Source organism: Eumetopias jubatus, unplaced genomic scaffold (assembly GCF_037043125.1).
Source record: "Eumetopias jubatus isolate StellerSeaLion01/CBP00866 unplaced genomic scaffold, mEumJub1_p1.0 scaffold_9, whole genome shotgun sequence".
In the NCBI taxonomy this organism is placed as follows: Eukaryota; Metazoa; Chordata; class Mammalia; order Carnivora; family Otariidae; genus Eumetopias; species Eumetopias jubatus.
This window is the reverse complement of record NW_028274815.1, coordinates 121,290,189-121,309,373: the sequence shown is the minus strand read 5'-3', so window position 1 is coordinate 121,309,373 and position 19,185 is coordinate 121,290,189. Positions and strand designations below refer to the sequence as shown.

The 19,185-nt window shown below is 46.0% G+C and overlaps 1 long non-coding RNA gene across 3 annotated transcripts; it reads left to right on the top strand.

Annotated features, from left to right (window-relative positions):
- Positions 1 to 1,998: 1,998 nt before the first annotated feature.
- Positions 1,999 to 18,426, top strand: LOC114223114 (uncharacterized). 3 transcript variants are annotated; one of them, XR_003612073.2, is made up of 8 exons: positions 1,999 to 2,418; positions 3,022 to 3,499; positions 5,375 to 5,513; positions 9,468 to 9,617; positions 10,271 to 10,525; positions 15,437 to 16,018; positions 16,483 to 16,597; positions 17,486 to 18,426. It is a non-coding gene; the product is annotated as an uncharacterized LOC114223114 (long non-coding RNA). The 3 variants fall into 3 exon arrangements; XR_003612074.2 differs by lacking the exon at positions 9,468 to 9,617; XR_003612075.2 differs by lacking the exon at positions 15,437 to 16,018.
- Positions 18,427 to 19,185: the final 759 nt, after the last annotated feature.

Genomic DNA, 19,185 nt, shown 5'->3' with positions numbered 1-19,185 from the left:
CCAACTGAGCCACCCAGGTGCCTGTGATTGCTTGTATTTTATTTTATTTTTTTTTTCTTGTGCTAAATCTGATCACCCTCTGGAGTTCCTGGCTTATTTTGCCAATTCTGAGCCAAGTACCTGCTTTCTTACCACCTTTGCTGTCCTCAGGAGCCCTCAGGCAATTCTCAGGATGGCCTTCACTTCCATCTTAGGAGAACATGAACATGATCTGTCCCCGATATAGTCCAGGAGTGCAAGGAGGCTGCTTATCAGAAATGGAAGGGCAGGCATGGGTAATGGTTTTCTAAGTAGCCATTTACACTCACAGTTTGGGAACTGGGTGTGATTTCTTCTTAGAATAATTCCTTAGAGATTTGTGGCCTGTTCTGATGTTGTCATCTCGTTTCCAGAGTCTCTTCTGTCCTTTGAAGACCCAACTTTGGAACTTGGCCCTTTGGCTCGGCTCTCACCGCCAGGATAGACAAGTGCAGATGCCACTTGTCATGCTTGGGCCAGGTTGCTCGGCTGGGACACTCGCCACCAGGCCAGGCCATGCCTTCGCCAAGCTGGGCTCTCTGCCATGGCTGGAGAAATGCCAGCAGGGAGGAGGCAGGGCCCGGGCAGAGCAGGGGTGGGTCATTGCTGCTGGGAGCCCGAGGTGGCCCGCAGCTACACGGCAGGATTAGTGACATCGGCCCCTCCCAGGGAGCGGGTTCAGACAGGCCGAGAGGGAGGCCGCCCGCACCTGGGTCAGAGGGGGCACTGGCGGCCAAGAGAGTGAGCCCTCCCGGCCTGGGCTCCTTGGGGCCTGCCCGCTCTGGCGTGGCTGTTGGGAAAACCTGTTGGGTAAGCTCCCATGTGTTTCCCTATAAGACTGGGCCCTGCAGTCTAGGCTGCAAAGTGGGGTGAGGGGCAGGAGCTCTTTATTGGCTCTGACATTTGCTTGAGAAGCTGCCAGAGGGTGGTTTGTGTTTCTTAAACAGCGATGTGTTACGATAGCAGGGCTGCTTCTGTGGAAATGATAGCAAGCCCTGCCCGAGGCTGGGACTCCCTGACCCACCCTTTTGCTAAGCCAGCATGGCCAGATTTGGGGGTGGCAGATGTAGCTGCCCCCCCCCACCCACCGTCACAGTGCCTGACCTTGCGGTAGTCAGGTCATCTCCCTGAGCTCCATTCTCCTCGTTGGCTAGATGGGAAGAAGGGGCCGCCCCTCTGGGGCTCCTTAGCAAATGTTCCTTAATGACATACTTACCCTGTGCCATTCCGGGTATTTTGCAAATATGATCTCACTTAATCCTATAATGTTCACATGATGTAGGTGGTATTAGTATCCGTGCTTTACAGATGAGGCCCAGAAAGACCAGATGATTTGGCCAAGAACAAGGACACAGTGGAGCAGGCAGAACTGGGACTCGACCCCGAGCCGACTGGCTCCAGCCCCTCTTGACCACAATGCCGTGCTTCCCGGAGCCTGACCAGGACCCGGTCCTCGACCTCTGAGTACTTAGGTCGTTTTAGAATAGTACTTGTATCGATGTGGTTGTCTGCCGAGTGCCCACTCCGGTGTTGGATTCTGAGCTACCTGCTTCGGTGTTTGCTCACCACCACGTACCCGGCACCTGGCTGGGCCCCTAACCAGAAACTTCAGTGCAGCACCTGTGTGAGAGGTTGCCAAGAGGCTCAAATGAGATAAAGAACTTGAAGTAACAGGTGGCTTCCTCTGAAATCACCCGCCCTGCTCTGAGCTCACCGCAGGCACTTGGGAAATACTTATGCCTGGGCCAGACTCACTGTGCACACTTGAATGTGAAGCTCCCCAAAGAACCTACTTGTTATTTATTTATTTATTTATTTGAGAGAGAGAAAGAGAGAGAGAGAGAGAGAGAGAGAGCAAGCAACCATGGGGGAGGGGGAAGCGCAGAGGGAGAGGGAGAAGCAGACTCCCTGCTGAGCGGGGAACCCAACATGGGGCTCAATCCCAGGACCCTGGGATCATGACCTGAGCTGAAGGCAGATGCCTAACTGACTGAGCCACCCAGGCGCCCCAAAGTACTTACTTTTGAACCTTGGATGCAGACTCTGGATCATCTTCCTGCCTTGGGGAGGAGCGTTTCCATCCCTCTGCTCAGCGACTAAAATCCTATCTTCAGCTTCAGCTTCAGGCTTGACAAAGAGCATCTCTGAAATGACCCCAAGAAGGCAGGGAGAAAAGACCTGGCTTCCAGGCCACATGTTCTCTCCTCTCTTCTCTGGGTTTGTGGAGCCTAAAGGGATGAGAGGAGTCAAGAACCAGCCTTAAACTGTGGTCCTCAAATGGACACTCTCCCCATCCTTCCCTTGCTCCTGTAGCCAGCAGGGGAAGAACGATGCATGTGTGTTTCTGTTCAAGGAGACACTGAACAATCCATTTCTAACTGATGAATCAATCCCATGCTGGTGAGAAATCGAATGTCTTTTTCGAAAATTTGCTAAATTTGGACGTACTGTTTTCCTCTTCCCTCATGCTTTCCCTGAGCCCCCTGGCTTATGTTCCTGAGCACAGCGAACCCTACCTGTGGGCACGGCTAGGTTCACCAAGGGTTTGGCCGGTGTGATGCAGACATGCTCCCAGCCTATCAGAGAGATGGGTTGTAATAATGCATAGGTCTCATTGATCTTTCAGTTGGGATGGATAATTTGGATAACAGCAAAAGAAACATCTGCCAGAATATTATATGTATGTATTTAAGTCCTGTTAGCAAAGAGAATATTGTAGGAACAGGTCTGAAACACCACTCCGTAGGAGGAGCATCAGGTAATGATAAATGACTTGGGTTTCTTTGCTCAAAATGGAATCTGGTGAATCAGAAAGTCAACACAAATTTATTGAGAATCTGCAATATGCCAGGTCCTATTCTGGAATTGGGAGGTCTTTCAGTGGAACTCTGTTGTCCCAACCCTTAATACTGTATCTGGAGTGATAATAAATAAATAATAATAAATCCAGAAAAAGAATGCATCAGAAGAAGAAATTGATTTTTTTTTTTTTTTTTTCCTTAGCGATGTCTTCATTACCTGTTTGAAAAGTTCTCCAGGACCAGGCTGGCTATCTAAGATAGCAAGTTATCTTACTTCGGGGCAAGATACTTCTTGGCACTTATGTCTGAGGTCTTTATTTTTCAAGGAGGTGTCTTCATTTGCTAAAAGACAATGTCTTGGCTCAAATGAACCAACTCAACAGTCACCTGCATTCCTTGACAGACTGTTGCTTCCTAATATTGCCACACCTGGGGTGTGTGCTGGGGCCCTCAGTGTGCAGCATGAATATCTTTATCCATTTAGGGTGAGGTGGTGGCAGCTTCTGCTATACTCCCCACAGGTGGCTTGGCTCTTAATCAAACTCCTTTTGATTCACATGGGAAGTCTTCTTCAGGAATTCCTTCTAGCTGCTGAAAAGTATACGTCTCGTCGCTGTGGGCAGCGTGAGTCTCAGAAAGTCTGGGGCTCAAATTCGAACAGGAGGTTGTCAATAAAACTGGTATGTAAATCTGTGTGATTGAATTTATAACTTAGTAAGATTTGTTATACAGATGCTATTTCAAAATAGAAAAAAGAATATTTTGTTAGATTCTGTTGATTCTGGAATAGTATCATTAATCTTATAAGGGGGATAATTGGAGCCAATCATTTTAGAAGTATTAAGAAGTCTGGCACTGTGGATGAATCAGATGTCCCCGTGCTCTCTTGCACCATCTTATCCCTGAATGGCTACAGAGTATGGATGTTCGTGCATGAATGTGCAAACACACACATGCACTCACACACACAGATACATACACACTCACATGCGCGCATTTCCTCTTTGTCTTGGTCTCTTTGGACAGCCCTCTATTTTCTCTTGAAAAGTAATTCCGGGTCTATAACCAACCGTCTGGCTCTTGATCCTTTTAGAGCTATCAATAGTCATCTGCCTGGCCCTGTTTGTTTCATAGGAACTCTTATATACCTGACACCAGGATCTCCAGTTTCCAGGAGGTGGTCTCACCCAGGTCATTAGGCACCTCTTCTGGTCCCCACCTGAGCTGTCACTTTAGCCCTCAGCCTTCAGCTGTAAATTCTGCCCAACAAACCTTCAGATGCACACCGGGGCCACTAGAGGTTGCTCCTCCTGCCCTGGTGTGATCGACTCCAAGGCCAAATGAGGGTGTGCAGTGCATGCCAATGATTGTCCCAGGTGCTCTTACCAAGCCAGACTGAAGGAAGGCGCATCATCACCAGCAACAATCCCTAGGCTTAGTGGTGACTCATGCCCACACCTGCCAAGGGCATGGTAAGAAAAGCCTCATCTGGAGGACTGAATCTTCAGGTCAGATTGCCAACCAGGTTGTCTGGAGGAGCAGAAAGCAGCCATGGGAACATATAGATAGCGTGGGGCCAGATCCTGGGACTCTGGGCCATTCATAAGCCACCTCGAGGGATGTTTATATGCCAAATAGCATTCTAGGTAGGATCCTTGGGCTCCAGGTTGATTCCGAAAACTATCCCCAGCCCCAGTTGATGGAGGAACTTTGTGAACGGCATATGGAATAATATCATATGACATTCACAACAATAAGCATTATGTTAATCAACACTAACCATTTGCTGGCAGTGTGCTGCATACTTTACCAGATGGCTCATTTAATCCTTTCATCAACCCAATATGATAAACTAGGATTCCCATTTTACAGATATGGAAACAAAGTTACAGGTAAGTGAGAGAACTTGCTCAGAGTTCCAAAGCTAGTTAAGTGATAAAACCAGCGTTTAAACCCAGGCAGCTGGACTCCAGAGCCAGTGTCCCATGACAGTACAAACCAGGGGCTTACACAGTCATTGTATCAAAGACCAGATAGTAAATATTTTAGTATTTGTGGACCATGTGGTCTTCATAGTAACTACCACTCTGATTCTGTGGCACAAGAGGATTTATAGACAATATGTAAATTAATGGTGTGGCTATGTTCCAATAAAGCTTTATTTATAAAAACAAGCCGTGGGCCTGGATTTGCCCCACAGACTGTAAATTGCTGACCCCTGGCATAAACCAAAGAGGGGACTGAAGTTTCATATTCAAAAAACATTCCTTGGAACCCTCATTATGTGTCAGGTACCACAATTACTTTATTTTATTGAATCTTTCAAAAGCTGTGAAGTAGGAAAGGCATTCCCAGTTTACAAATGAGAAAACCAAGGCTCAATGAAGTCAACTTTCCTAGAGACATACAGCTAGTAAGTGGCAAAAGAGAACTGACCATACCTCGTCATAACTCATGTTCCTTTGTCATTTTTCTCTGTAGGCTTTCCAAGTAGACTGAAGCCCCATAAATAATCAAGTCTCCAGAAGCTATATGGCTGCCTTTTTCTTTTTCAGGGAAGTGTGAATGTGTCATAACTTGGCCAGGACCGGCTGCAAGGCATGCTGGGACATCAGAAGCAAGAGGCGTCTGGAAGAGAATGAGCTGCTGGGGCTCAACTGGAGGGAACTTATCCAGCTGCAAAGCCGGCCATTGGTGAGGAGAGGGGTCTCAGTTGTCCAGATGGTTGTGGGAAATTCTGACAGGTTCCAGGCTAGTCTCATCTCCACAGTGGGGTCTGTAGGTGCGGGCATGGGCAGAGGGATCAGAGAGCTCTATGTGGGCCACGACGATATGGTGTGTCTTCCTGGTGTCGAGCAGAATTCTACTGGAGGCTCTGGGGAGGAGGGAGATGGAGGGGTTGGCCACCATTGTGGTGGGCTGGTTCTCAGGAATGAGTTCTAGGTACAGGAAGCAGTCAGAGTGAGAAACAAAAATCCTAACTAGAACACAGTCATATAACCCAGGTAGAAACACTGCCTCCACCTCCTTCTTCAGCTCATAGATTGCCTCCTCATCGAGATCGTTGCAGAACACTCCAGGTAGACTCCCCTCCTCTGTTCCCTCTCTGTGCTGTATTTTTCTTTACTCAGACACACTCCTACTTCAAGGTCTTCATGCCTCCCATGCCCTCTCCTGGAATGCTCTCCTCTCAGATTTGCTCATGCTTTGCTCCTTCCTCCCTCTGCCTCAAGTTCTTTTTACAATAATCACTTCCTCAGGGGAGGCCTTCCCTGACCTGTCATTCAATATTTCAAAGCCTCTTCTTCACCTGATATTTTATTAACCCCTTTTTCTGTGTTAAATTTTTTCTCCTTAGCATTCACCACCAACCTAGAGTGTGTTACCTCTTTACCTTGTTTCTTGACTGTTCTCTAGAAGGTCCAGGAAGTCAAGAAGTGTATGTAGTTTTGTTACTATGTCCACAGAGTTTAGAACAGTGCCTGAGACCTTGTAGACACTCAGTAAATATTAGTTGAATTAACGAATTAATTTATCACAATCTGTAATTATGTACTTATTTATCCATCTCTCTGACTAGCCTGTAAATTCTGTGAGAAATAAAACTGTGTCTGCTTTTGCCTGCATCCCCAGTGCCTAGAATACATTAGGTGCTCAGTAAATACTTGTTGAGTGAAAGAATGAGTGAAAATTTGGAGCAGATATGGCTCCTCACAGGCAGAAGAAGTCTAAGAGCTTGTATATCTCATCAACTGAGACTTCCTCCGGTTGGATTGTGTTTATCATAATTATTTGCAAAGGAGTTTGTTTTCCCCAGTAATCTAAACATTCTTTAAAGGTCACATGTTGTGTCTTACTTATCTCTGAACTCAAGTTCCTTAATCCCAACTGGAGCTTAGTAGGTGATGGCCAATTAATTATCTGCCAAATGGATAAGGCATACCAGAAAGCCTAAAAGTACAACACTCACTGGAGAGTCCACTCCCACCCTGAGGCTGAGCCTGACACAGAGGGGCAAGGCTGGGTTTGCGGATGTGAGTGTCAGAGATGATACCTGGAAAGGACTAGCGAGACCACACACAGAAGACTCCGAGAGACCTCTCAGAGTCCCAGAGGGTGGGGCCCCTTCCAGACAAAGCTGGGGTGGCAAAGGCAGCCAAAGGAGAGGAGTCAGGCAGGTGAAGTGGAGATTTTGGGATGGGATGATGGGAAGACCAGGCAAGAACCCATGGCCACTGGGCTGCTCATGTTCATGCAGTGAGCAGTGAGAGGCAACATGGGGGATCTGGGTCCCTATAGCTCCAAAGAAGAGGCCAGGAGTCAAGATGCTCTTCAAATCAGGTTGGAGATAGGATGCTAACCCTGTTCTCACCTCCTTCGTGAAGCACGTATCCTAATTTGCTTTTCTTAATACTCTAAAACCTATAGAACACCCTGTCCAATATAGGTTGTTTACACAGAGTTGCCAAATATCAAATCATTCATGAGGTGGGTCCAGAACAATTCCTTGGAGTAACCATTTACATTAAGGATGCCTTAGGGTGGTTCTTTTCCTTAAATGGGTGAATGCCTTAAGTGGATGCATGAATGAATGGCCAAATGAACAAATGGATTAATGAATGAATAAAACAAGCTTTCTACGATTTTTTAGGATAGGGTAGAAGGGAGGGGTGCATTTAGGGATCATGGAAACTCTCTAAATGAGAGACAAAGCCAGTTGGATTTCAGAGACATAATCGTGTCCGTATTGCATAGCACTCTCAGAGAAGAGCCTCTGAAAGTGGAAGAATCTAAACTGGACTGAATAGTGCAAACAATTTTTTGCTGTTTAATTGATTTTTGGGTTTGAAACTTAGTGAGATTTTCTTTTTTTTTAAGATTTTATTTATTTATTTGTATTAGAGAGAGAGAGAGAGAGAGCACATAAGCAGAGGGAGCAGCAGGTAGATTCCCCGCCGAGCAGGGAGCCTGATGCGAGACTCCATCCCAGGACCCTGGGATCATGACCTGAGCCGAAGGCAGATGCCTAACCGACTGAGCCACCTGGGCACCCCAGGAACTTAGTGAGATTTTTCTGTGTTAGCTAATATATGGATATTTGTAGATGTTATATGAACATTTTATAAAACTATTATTTCCTATTTTATGCCTGTGTATACTTCCTACTAAGGCATATTGGACCAAGGAAAGCAAGATTAAGTCTTTCTATTTTATGGGTGTGTTTTGTGATGTCTCCTTATTATTTTTACAGTTGCCCCATTGTACATTTTGGTGCTATGCTACTTGGCATCCACATATATATGAGTATGTGTTCTGGATTCTATTTGTTCCCATTTTCATTACAGAGTAGATTGGTTCAATATATATAGTTAATGGGGACAAAAAAAGAACATGACAAATGGGGGGTCGTGAAGCAGAGAAATGACAAAATGTAGGGACAATGAGAACCCTATTCCATCTATGGTGGACAAAATATAACATGGCAGTGGAAAGAAAGAAAGAAAGAAAGAAAGAAAGAAAGAGAGAGATGGGTACTTGTGGAGTAGTTTCTGTTGGTCACTGGGTACTTTGGCCCCACTGGTCTGAGATGGGGATCAGCAGCTTCCTTTTATACCCAGAAGAACTGATAATAGTGAGGTTAAGTGATTTTGCAGAAGTTACTCCTTAGAAATGAGCTTCAAACCCTAGTCTCTGTGAGTCCAGCACCTTCTCTGGTGACATTTCAGGGTTTTAAGATGGAAGATACTCCAGACTGCAAGGACAAGACTAGAGAAACGGAGGGTAATGAGAGTAGACTGGGGGAGCAAGGTCATGGGAAATAGGGGCTGGAGTGAAGTCTCTGTGGTGATGGAAAGCCTCTGCCGGTGTGACTTAGATGTGGTCAGCTACGAGGCGCCCCTGGGTCCCCTGTTTCGGTAGAAGCTAGCTCAGGGGACTGGGCACATGGAGTTGAATCCACAGGGGTGAACCTCAGACCTGCAGCTAAGACTGACCTTGAAGTGTTGGGTGTGGGTGCTCAAGCAGGGACAGGAGAGCCAGTTTAGGAGAATTAATCTGATGTAAAGAAGGCAAAGGTGAGAAGCTGAAAAGTCACCTGGGGGATTATCATAAAAGTTCAGAATGAACACTCTGGCCTTGATCAAAACAGGGCAGCAGAAATGGAAGAGAACTGGGAGTATATTCAAGATGTTTGGAAGGAAGAATTTGTCTGATGTAATTGCTGATTGGATAGCTGAGAAGAAGGAAAGGAAGGAAGGAAGGAAGGAAGGAAGGAAGGAAGGAAGGAAGGAAGGAAGGAAGGAGAAAGAAAGAAAGAAAGAAAGAAAGGGAGAGAGAGAGAGAGAAAGAAAGGAAGAAAGAAAGGAAGGAAGGAAGGAAGGAAGGAAGGAAGGAAGGAAGGAAGGAAGAAAGAAAGAAAGAAAGAAAGAAAGAAAGAAAGAAAGAAAGAGAAAGAAAGAAAGAAAGAAAGAAAGAAAGAAAGAAAGAAAGAAAGAAAGAAAGAAAGAAAGAAAGAAAGAAAGAAAGAATATATTTGGAGTACAAATAATCCCATGTGTGTGCAGCTCTACATTGGGACTTTTCCATTCATTTTCTCATCTTACCTTCATAACAACCCTGTGAAAGATGTGCCATGACCCCTTTTTACAGATGGGAAAACTGAGACTCCAGGAGGCGAGGTGACCAGCACATAAGGTTACAGGTGGAGTGCAAGTCCAGCGCCTTCTAATTCTCGAATCTAACCTCTTCCCACAAAGCAACTTGAGAACGGTGGGCCCAGCTGATACAAGGGAAGCCTAAGTGAGCATCTTGTGGCCACACTATTCCAGAGACTATGTTAAACAAATATCTGGTTTCTTTAAAACAACAACAACAACAAAAACAAACAAACCCAACAACCGAGCAAACAGAAAAGGCAAAGTGCTGAGTCATTCCCCCCAAGTAAGCGGAGGGAGGTGATTACAAACAGCTGGACCAGACATCATGCGGCTCCACTAGAAACACCAGAGGAGAAGCGGGAAGGGACTGGTTCAGAAAGGAGAAGGAGAACCGAAGCGGGGAAGTTATTTCAGAGGACAGAGCACGGCCAGACAGAACCGGGTAGAGCCAGACAGAGCCCGAGCCCTTGGTTGTGGAAGAAAAAAAGAAATCGAATTCTAAAAACTCAAGAATCCTTGGTCTATGTCCTTGCCTCTCAGTTAAACAGTAAAGGAATGGACACAGGCCCCCAAACCCTGAAGGCGGGACAGTCCATCATGTGAAAATAAGTTTGAGTTGGGACAATACAAGTGGTGGGGAGGCCAGTGAAAAATCTACCCTACGGGGGGAGCATGGAGCTGAAGGATGAAGCACCATGTTTGTACTTAGAGGTTACTCTTTTCCTATCGTCTCTACCGAGGGTACGGGGTTGTTTATCTTGAAAAGACTGAGTAATTACCTTTTATTTTTTTTAGTTGACCACTTGACTTTGGATATACAATCACGGAGTTAATTTTCCCTTCCTGAAATTGCTGCACCTCTGAATTGGCATACCTGCTCAGCTACCGCCACTGCTGACCCTGGGATTGTCTGGGCCGCTGCTGAGGTCCAGGCCTTGGCTGAAGAAGCATTTACGTGGCACTGGCCCTGCAACCTTGGCTGATGTTAGAACAGCATCCCATCAATCCCAAAATGGGAAGTCAGGAGAGGAAGTGGATTAGGAATGTGGGGTAAGGCCTGCTCATGTTCTGCCCCCAGCCAATATCATTTGGCACCTACTCTACTCCATGGACTTAGCTAGAGGCCCAAGGACAAGTTGGATTCGGGGCATTTAGCTTCAAGTGGAGAGGAGTTAGCAGGATCTGAACTGTAGCTCTTTATTTCAGGGCTGTCTGAGATAAGATAAAATCCAAAACCTCTCTGAAACTCACCTATAATACGGGGCGAAAGATATGTGGGTTGAGGATGAACGTGGATTAATGCCCGTAAAATGTCTGATAGGGTACCTGGTACGGAGTCAATTCTCAGCTAGTATTCCTTCCCTTGTTCTCTCTCCTGAGGAGAAACATGAATAATGAGGATATTGTGGTAGGCAAGCTTATGCTTAGAACTGGGTTGGAAAAATCCCGTCTTTGTCATAATTGAGATAGATAATCAAGAAGTATTAAGTGCCGGCCACATTAAGGGTGAAACCAAAGCACTGCATGAAAATGTAGCTTGCTCAAAGTCAAGAAACTGCTAGGTAAAAGTTTCCCCAAAGCTGCTTGGAAAGTTGGCCCCAGGTTCCTCATTCCCTAGCTTATCATGCTAAGGTCAGAGAGTCTGTGTTTTTAATTAAAACCCAAATGCTTCCGTCCTGTGAACATACCTCCTATCTCAGCAGCCCTTAGGAGCACAATGGGTCCTCCCCCCTAGTCTTAATAAGATCAAGACAGAAACAACAACAGTAACCACTGTCCTCCCCATCTCCCTTGGCTCCACAGCGTGTACCTCTTTCTCTCTGGGAAGTCTGTGAGTCAGGATCTATTTCCAGGAACGCCAGCCCTGGAAACGCCAGCCCTGGAAACTGCTCTCAGTTTGCCTGTCTTGTGCAGAGAACCTAGTCCTCGGGGACTCCAGGAAAGAGCACTTGGTCTTAGGCTGTGTACTGAGCTTGGTTCTTGGGTGGAAGCTGCCTTTGGTCCTCCAACTGCCATCCTGCCCAGGATGCATGAACGAATGAACTCCGTTCCTCATAGTTCCATAGGCACCCCTCTGGGTGGGCTCAATGGGGAAGGTAAAGAACCTTCTACAAAGACTGGAGCTGAGGGAGGATGCCCATCTCCCATCTTTTTATCACACAGAGACACAGGACAAAGAGCCCTGTCTTACTTGAATTCTTGTCTCTTTTCTGCTGTTGACCAGTTGACAGGCTCAATTGTCCATCTGCATGAAATCAAAGTTTAGTGAGCTTAACTCTGTCTGCTGGAAGTTTTGAAAATTTTAACTGTGGAATAGGGCTCATGGGGACACAGAAACTGCTCTGGATCAGACAATCCTGGGTGAAAACTCCAGCTTCTATCCTCACTAGGCCTGGGATCTTGGAAAATTACCTTTTGAGTTTCCATTTTATCAAAGAATATTGTATGGTGGATGTAAATACTTAAACTACAGTGCAGATGTGTAATACATGCTCAGTAAGAATATATATACCCTGCCCTACATTGCAAGCAAGAAGAACCCCTTAAAAATCTACCCCAGAGCCATTTTCTGTTATTCAGACCAAACAGACAATATTTCTGATCCCGAGGTCTGTTAAGCAATAGGAAAACACCCTTTGGGGGTGATTGCTGACAAAAAGACCTTCCTGTTCCAAACTGGAGGCAAAGACTAGAGCAGAGGGAGGAAGCAAGCCAGCAGTGGTTTTGTTTGGGACCAGCTGGCTCATCCTCCTGAGGCGGGGACCCAGCGCTGGGCCTTCCTTTCCCCACCCCTTGCATTCTATGAGAGAAGCCATCAGAATGGGAGGTCGCCATATTGGCCAGAGACTCCTCCCGTGGGGCTTGGAGAGTGACAAAAGTGGCACAGAGTTCCTTTTCAGGGTGGTCTCTGACGGGAACAGGGAATCCAGGAAAAGTCTTGACGATAGAACGTTAAAACAGAAACACATTTTTGGGGCTGAGATTTCCAACTTGGGGTCTAAATTCCCGGGCAATATTGAAGCCTTAGTGTAAAGAAAATGCTCTTTGGGGTTCAGATTGCCTAGATTTCTTCCCTATTACTGCTTTTTTCTTTCCTGAACACAAAAGAAAGTTAAGCTCTACACTCCAGGATGGAGCTGGAGAGAAAATGATCCATTTACTTAGAGCAGAGGAGATGGTTTCCAGAGGATTTGTAGGAAAATGCCCTTTGCCTGCAGGCCCTTGGAGCCCAGGCTGGGCTAAGCTGATTAAAGCTCCATTCAGAATTGCAATAACCCAAAAGATACGCCAGGGCCACTGATGGGCCTCAAGATTAGCCACTAAACTGATCACTCTCTCTGGGATTGTGGCGGCTGTATTTTTAGAAACTGGGCACTCTAAAAAAAAAAGAAGAAGAAAAGAAAGAAAAAATTTCTATTTTCTCAGGCTCTGTGTGCGGACCTCATTAATTTCCCAAAGTCTCAGCAGAAGAACAATTGCTCTAATTCCATCTGGCAAGGTTCTAAAGCTTGAAAATTTCTCATATAAAGTATACAGAAAATGAATAGACACACTTATATATGACCTCTGTAATAGACGGCTCAGTATGCGTAATAGGCTACACCCCGTACACAAACACGCACATGTGTGTATATAAATATTTTTTTTTCCTTGCCTTCCTGCCCTTATCCTGGAATTCTTAGCAATTTGGCCTGTCCTTGCTTATTAATGATGTTTCCAGAGCAGGGCTCATTGGTGCATTTTCGGCAATGGGCTGATTAATAGGTGGGCACGGGGGAGCTCTCTGGGAGCCTGAGCATTGCCGGCTTGTTGACCTTGATGCTGGGGGATAGTCTAGCTTCAAACTATGGAATCTCAGTTAGCATCATAAATTGTGGAGCCACTGGTTTTATTACCCTTCTGCCTCCTGCTGGGAATGTTGTTTCTCTTTAATAATGGGCTGAGAAGCAGCAATGAGCACTTCCCCTCCCCCTCCTCCCTGCAAAACTTGCCTCCTCCACTCTTCTCCCCCTCCTCCACTCGCCACCTCCCAGCGCTGGTCAGCAAGGCAGATAGACAGACAGACACACACACACACACACACACATGCTCACAGCATCAGGCATTCATTCGCATTGTACACACCCGTGTGTGTGTCTATATATATACAACCTATCCTTCCCCCTCCTTTTAGCTCCAGGACTTAGTAAGGAAACACCCCCCTCTCCTTGGCACAGCTAAATCAGGCAGGGATTTTCAAAAGGCACTTTTGTAAACATCAAAGGAAAACAGAAAGTAACCAATCTTAGAAAACATAAAAATAGTCTTGTTTTCAAAATAGAGATTTCTAGAATCTCAGTAGAAATAGAGAAAAACTGGCCTGACTTCTAAACACTGTTCTCAAAAGAGCAAAGATAATGCTCCTTGCTTCCTCATTGCCCCACTTCCCGTGGCCTCCAAGAACCGTCCCACTCCTTGGGCCTCAGGGACTCATGTCTACACAAAAGTGCACCCTCGAGCTGGACCCAAAGGAAGATTCACTTCCTTGCCTGATGTCAGCCCCTCCCACTTCTAGATCTACCCCACTCCCACTTCTAGAAAACTCCAACTCAAATCTTCAGAGTTTTACTCAATTGTCACTTCTTAAGGGAAGCCCTCCAGGACTTCCTTGTCAATGAAACCCCTCTCTTTATCCAAGATTAATGTGTTCCTTCTCCCCTTCACAGCAACCATCCCGGTTGTAAATGCATGTTTATTTGAGGGAGCATGTGTTTAATGTCTACGTCCAGAGCTGGAATGTAAACTCCTTCAGTGTAGGATGCCACAGCATTGATCTCATTACCAGAAACATAGCTCACATTAAATCACATTTGTTGATTGACTAGACAACCCTTCCGAATTGCACCACACACTTCGGAGAAGTGGCTTCCCAAATCCATGCTAGTTCAAATGTCTAGGACAATGATCTGTCTCCGTATTGGAGTAGACATGGCTGGTCTCCCGCTGAGCTGGTGCATCTGTCCCTCAGCAGCGCTGAACACTCTTCTAGAGAATTACTCTGAGATTAGGAGCTATCTCCCCAGAAATGCCTGGGAAGCTATATTCCCCCCAGGAGGTGGTCAGTAGCCAATGGCCAATTAATATGTGAGTAGAAAAGCTTGGCTCTCTTGCCTCAAAGTGGGAACACGTGTGTGCGGTGCTGTCCAGACTGAGACCAGTCTTCAGGGGAGCTCACGGGTTTTCCTGTCTTGCCACATGTGGCTTCCCTCATCCCCTTACAGATTTAACTTGAGAGCACTCTCTTAATAACTCATTTGCATATGAATCTCTGTCTCAGGAACTGTTTCTAGGACCTAAACTGAAACACATTCAATATTCATAAGCGGGGGGTACTGGTAAACCAACTCTCCAGAAAAACATACTGACTCTGGTTTGTACTATTTGCCAATTTTCATGGTGTAAGTAACTCCCACTACAGCTAATTTCAAGCTAAACATGGTATCACTGAACACAAGGTGGGAAAGGGATGCACACAGTTGGCTCCTGGGAGTCAGTGGGGACCATGCCTGGGCATACCATTGCTCACAGTATACATGAAATGAGAGTTGTATACATAATATTAATATTAGTAATTGTACCACTGTGAGCACTAACCGTGTGCTAGGCATTATGTTAAATTCTTTATATTTACATTAGTTCTCACAACTCTGAGAGGTTGGTACATATTATTACCCCATTTTACAGATGTAGAGGCTTTGGCTTCTGGAGTTACACGGTGTATCTAATGTCACACTGCTTATAAAAGCTGGTGCTGAGATTCAGACCCAGACGTGACTCTAGAATCTTAATGTATGACCATATTTGGTGATACCTACCAAAAGGTAATAAATGCTCATTTCATGTGTATAGCATTTTAATTCTGCATGGTGACTTTTTTCTGCATAATAATTTGCATTCCTTCTCATATTTTAATGATTTCAGTAATAGAACTGTTCGGGACAAACACAATTATTTTCAAGATAGGGACATTGAAGCTCGTTGTGATTGTTCAGGAGTTCTGAGGAGTGGATGGACCTAGAACTACGGCTCGGGATTCTCATGGTCCAGGTGTCTTTCTAGCAGCCTCTGCTCCTTCCTCCCCAGCATCTCAACTCTCAATGGCAACCTCACCATTTTCTGGATGTAAGAGCCATCCCGCTTTTAACCAGAGAAGGCCAGCATTCAAGCAATCATAGGGACTGTTGTTCATCAGTTCTTCAGTAGTTTGAACACCTACTGTTGTGACTCTAGAGTGGAACCTCAAGTAAGGAAGATATGACCAGGACTCCTGAGTAGGTTTTGGTCAAACCATTCAGTTTAGTTTAGCCCACAATTACCAACTGCCTGCAGCACCTGCCCTGGAACTCCTCAGGGGCTTCTGAGACTTGGCTGCCAATGCAACACCCTTCATGTGTAACTTGGCACATGGTGGGCAGTCAATAGATCTAACTAGGTCCCTTCTCCTTCTTCGGTCCAAAACTGTCAGCAGGTCTTGCTGGAGAATGACAATGCATCTATGCTATGGTAGGTCTGTGCACGCCCCTACTTCTTTCTTCAGAAAATATGATGAGGGGCGCCTGGGTGGCTCAGTCAGTTAAGATCTGCCTTTGGCTCAGGTCGTGATCCCGGGGTCCTGGGATCGAGCCTGGCACTTAGGCCCCCTGCTGTGCGGGGAGCCTGCTTTTCTCTCTGCCTGCCACTCGCCCTGCTAGTGCGCACTCTCTCTCTTTCCCTCTGTCAAATAAATAAAGTCTTTAAAAATATATGATGAGATTATTCACAAATAGCAATCTGTCCAATGTTTGGTTCTTTAAGTATATTCATCGATGGTAGATATTATTGATAGCATTATTCTATTACCACTTTCGTGATGGGCTATTATTTTGGCCCTCTGTCCCAGCTGGAGTTGTCATCTTGATGACTGTATACTTGCAAATCTAAATCAAATTCTAGGTATTATTTACAGATATGCTCTTCCCCTTCTGTAGGAGAGAACCTCAGGAAAACATCGCCTGTCTTAGCGGTTGGGCCATGGATAACGTAGGTGGATGTTATAAGCGGGAGAGGAAGCCGGTGACAGAGCACAGAGTCCATTTAGCGGCTGTAAGTCAGGTGATCAGAAGGACGATCCGGAGGGTCTGATGATTCCCCTGAAACACATGTCTATTGAGTATCTGGTGTGGATAAGGACGTCTAGGGATGACTAAGGGGTAGATCCTCTTTCAAAGGTCACCGTTAATGTTCTCACATTTGATAATCTGATGAAAGCTGTCTGCCCTCTCTTCTGGGGGGTGGGGAGAAGAGGGAACCACGTGGACTTTCACGTACACTGTTTTACTTATAATTTCAGGTGAAACTCAGTCATAGACTCCAAACTTTAAATTCATTTGGCATTTATTGAGTACCTAGCATCCTGCCAGCTCCAGTGGTGGATGCAAATAAAGCTCATCTGCATTGTTTTAAGGCAGTAAATCATGAACTTTGATGGACTGCCTACCACAGCAGGGCCAGATGGGAGGGGTGTTTTAAAGGTCTATGGGCCATCCACAGGGGAGAAAATGTTTCTGGCTAGAGGTGGTGAGATTTATTAATTACCCAAGATACACAGGATACTTTGCTCTCTCTGCTGTCCCATGATCATTCTGGATGGCATTGCCATCTCGTGGCCAGCCTCAACCTCATCCTGGCCATTAGTCTGAAAATATCCAAATCACCCTGAGCCCAACCTTCCTCCCCATTCCAGCGTGCCCTGGATGTATCAGGGAGAGAGGTGGAGGTAACTGGACTTCTCAAAATCTTCCAGTGAGCCAAATGCCCTGGCAGACACCTACATACCTATATAAATAATGCAGTGGGCATTATTATACCTGTTCTACTGCTGAGAAAACTAAGGCTCAGAGAGCTTGAAAAAGTTACCCAGAGTCACACGGGGAGGGGTGGGCGTGGAGCAGTGTGTTTGACTATAGTTTCCAATGTTTTTCTATCACACAGGCTGGTGGCTGGAAGGTGGGTAAAACATCACATTACGGGTGCAAGCTGAAGATCAATGTGCCTGCCCTCAGCGAACACAGTCAAAGAGAGAGGCTCTTAACCTCTTGGGGGAAATGGGCAAAGTGTGGAAATATTACATAACTTTGAGCATCTTCCCAGAAAAATACTGAAAACTTTGCATATAGTTTTGGAGAAATATTTGCACCCCTCCCCCATTCCGATCCCAAGCAAAGACTCTAGGCTCAGAATATACTGGAAGCAGACTCTAGCAATTCCAAAGTGTGCATTCCCTGTAAAGGAAATGGTGCCAAGTGTTCTGCTGGAACCCTCAGGAAAATACGTAAGTGCTGCTGGTGGAAATCACCTGTTCCATGTTGGCTGCTGCTTCGGAATTTAGAAGGATGACGTGCAGAACATCAGTCAATCAGAAGGATTCAGGACATTCATCCAGGCACACGGGCAACTTCTGAGTGACTGCACAGCCCCACGGGGTTGTGCAGGGCTATGTGTCCTTTCTGTGGAGTTGAAGCAACTCTCCATGGGCTTTGCAGGGCAAGCCAGGGACAAGGGGTCATTCCCTTTGAAGGAGAGATGTGTACAGAAAGTATGCAGGAGAGTGAGAGCCTGCATATTGTATAGTATTTCCTTATTTGTTTTCAACCTAAATCAGAAAGATATTTCTTGGGATTGGCAGAGTTGCTAAGACAGAATTTTTTTTTAAGTTAAGATTTAAGCATTACAGGGAATTTCGGGGTGCTGGGGTGCCGTATTTCTGGATTTGGATGCTGGTTGCGTGAGTGTGCTCGGTTGTGATATTCAGGGAGCTTACACTATGTATGTAGGTTCTACTTTTCTATAGGTCTATTATGCTTCTATATATAAACATATGCTACATGTATATATATTTCTCCATGTGCAGTAAAATGTTTTTAAAAAATGAAGCAAGCTATCTAAAACTCACTTTTATGAGGAAAAACAGTATAATTTTCTGACATAATTTAAATGCTCAAAGTCGCAGTCAGCCAAATGTCTGCCACGTTAACTTAAAGATTTTGTGGAACAGGACCGACAGCTCAGCACATGTTAATACACTGAACTGAAAGTTGCAGCAGGATCTGCTAACTCCCTTGCAGGGTGTCTGGCAGCGGAGTCCCCGGGCCCTCTCTGGGGCCCTTCCTCCTACATGCTGGCTCCTCTGGGCTGAGTCCTGGCTGCGATTAGCTATGTGGTTGGATTCATTAATCCTGACCTGAGCAAGCTTGCAGGCCCACAGGGTTGTGGAATGTGAAAGGAGTCTGCTGCTAGATGCTTGGCATGGCTTGTACTGGGATGTTGGGGTGCAGTCTGCAAATCCCACCCCCTCCTGTCTTTCTGGAAGGTTCCATTCATTCCCAAGTGCTTCAGCCCTGGTTTACTGAGCAGCACTCAAGAGTCCTGTTGGAGGCTGTGTCTGCCTACGCCTTGACCATCTCTGTTTAGTAAGGAGCTGCATTCAGCTCCTTCTGTCCCTCTGCTCTGGTTACCCCAATTCCAAGCCCCACCTCTTTGGCATATGCCATGGACTTTAAATGCGAGGTGTCAACTGGACCCGCAACACAATGGCTTTTGTGTCTGACATCCTCAGCCTCATCCTCCCAAGCCCCTCCCCCCCCCCCCCCCCCCCCCCCGCCCAACACACATGCCTCTTTCAGCTCAGCCAC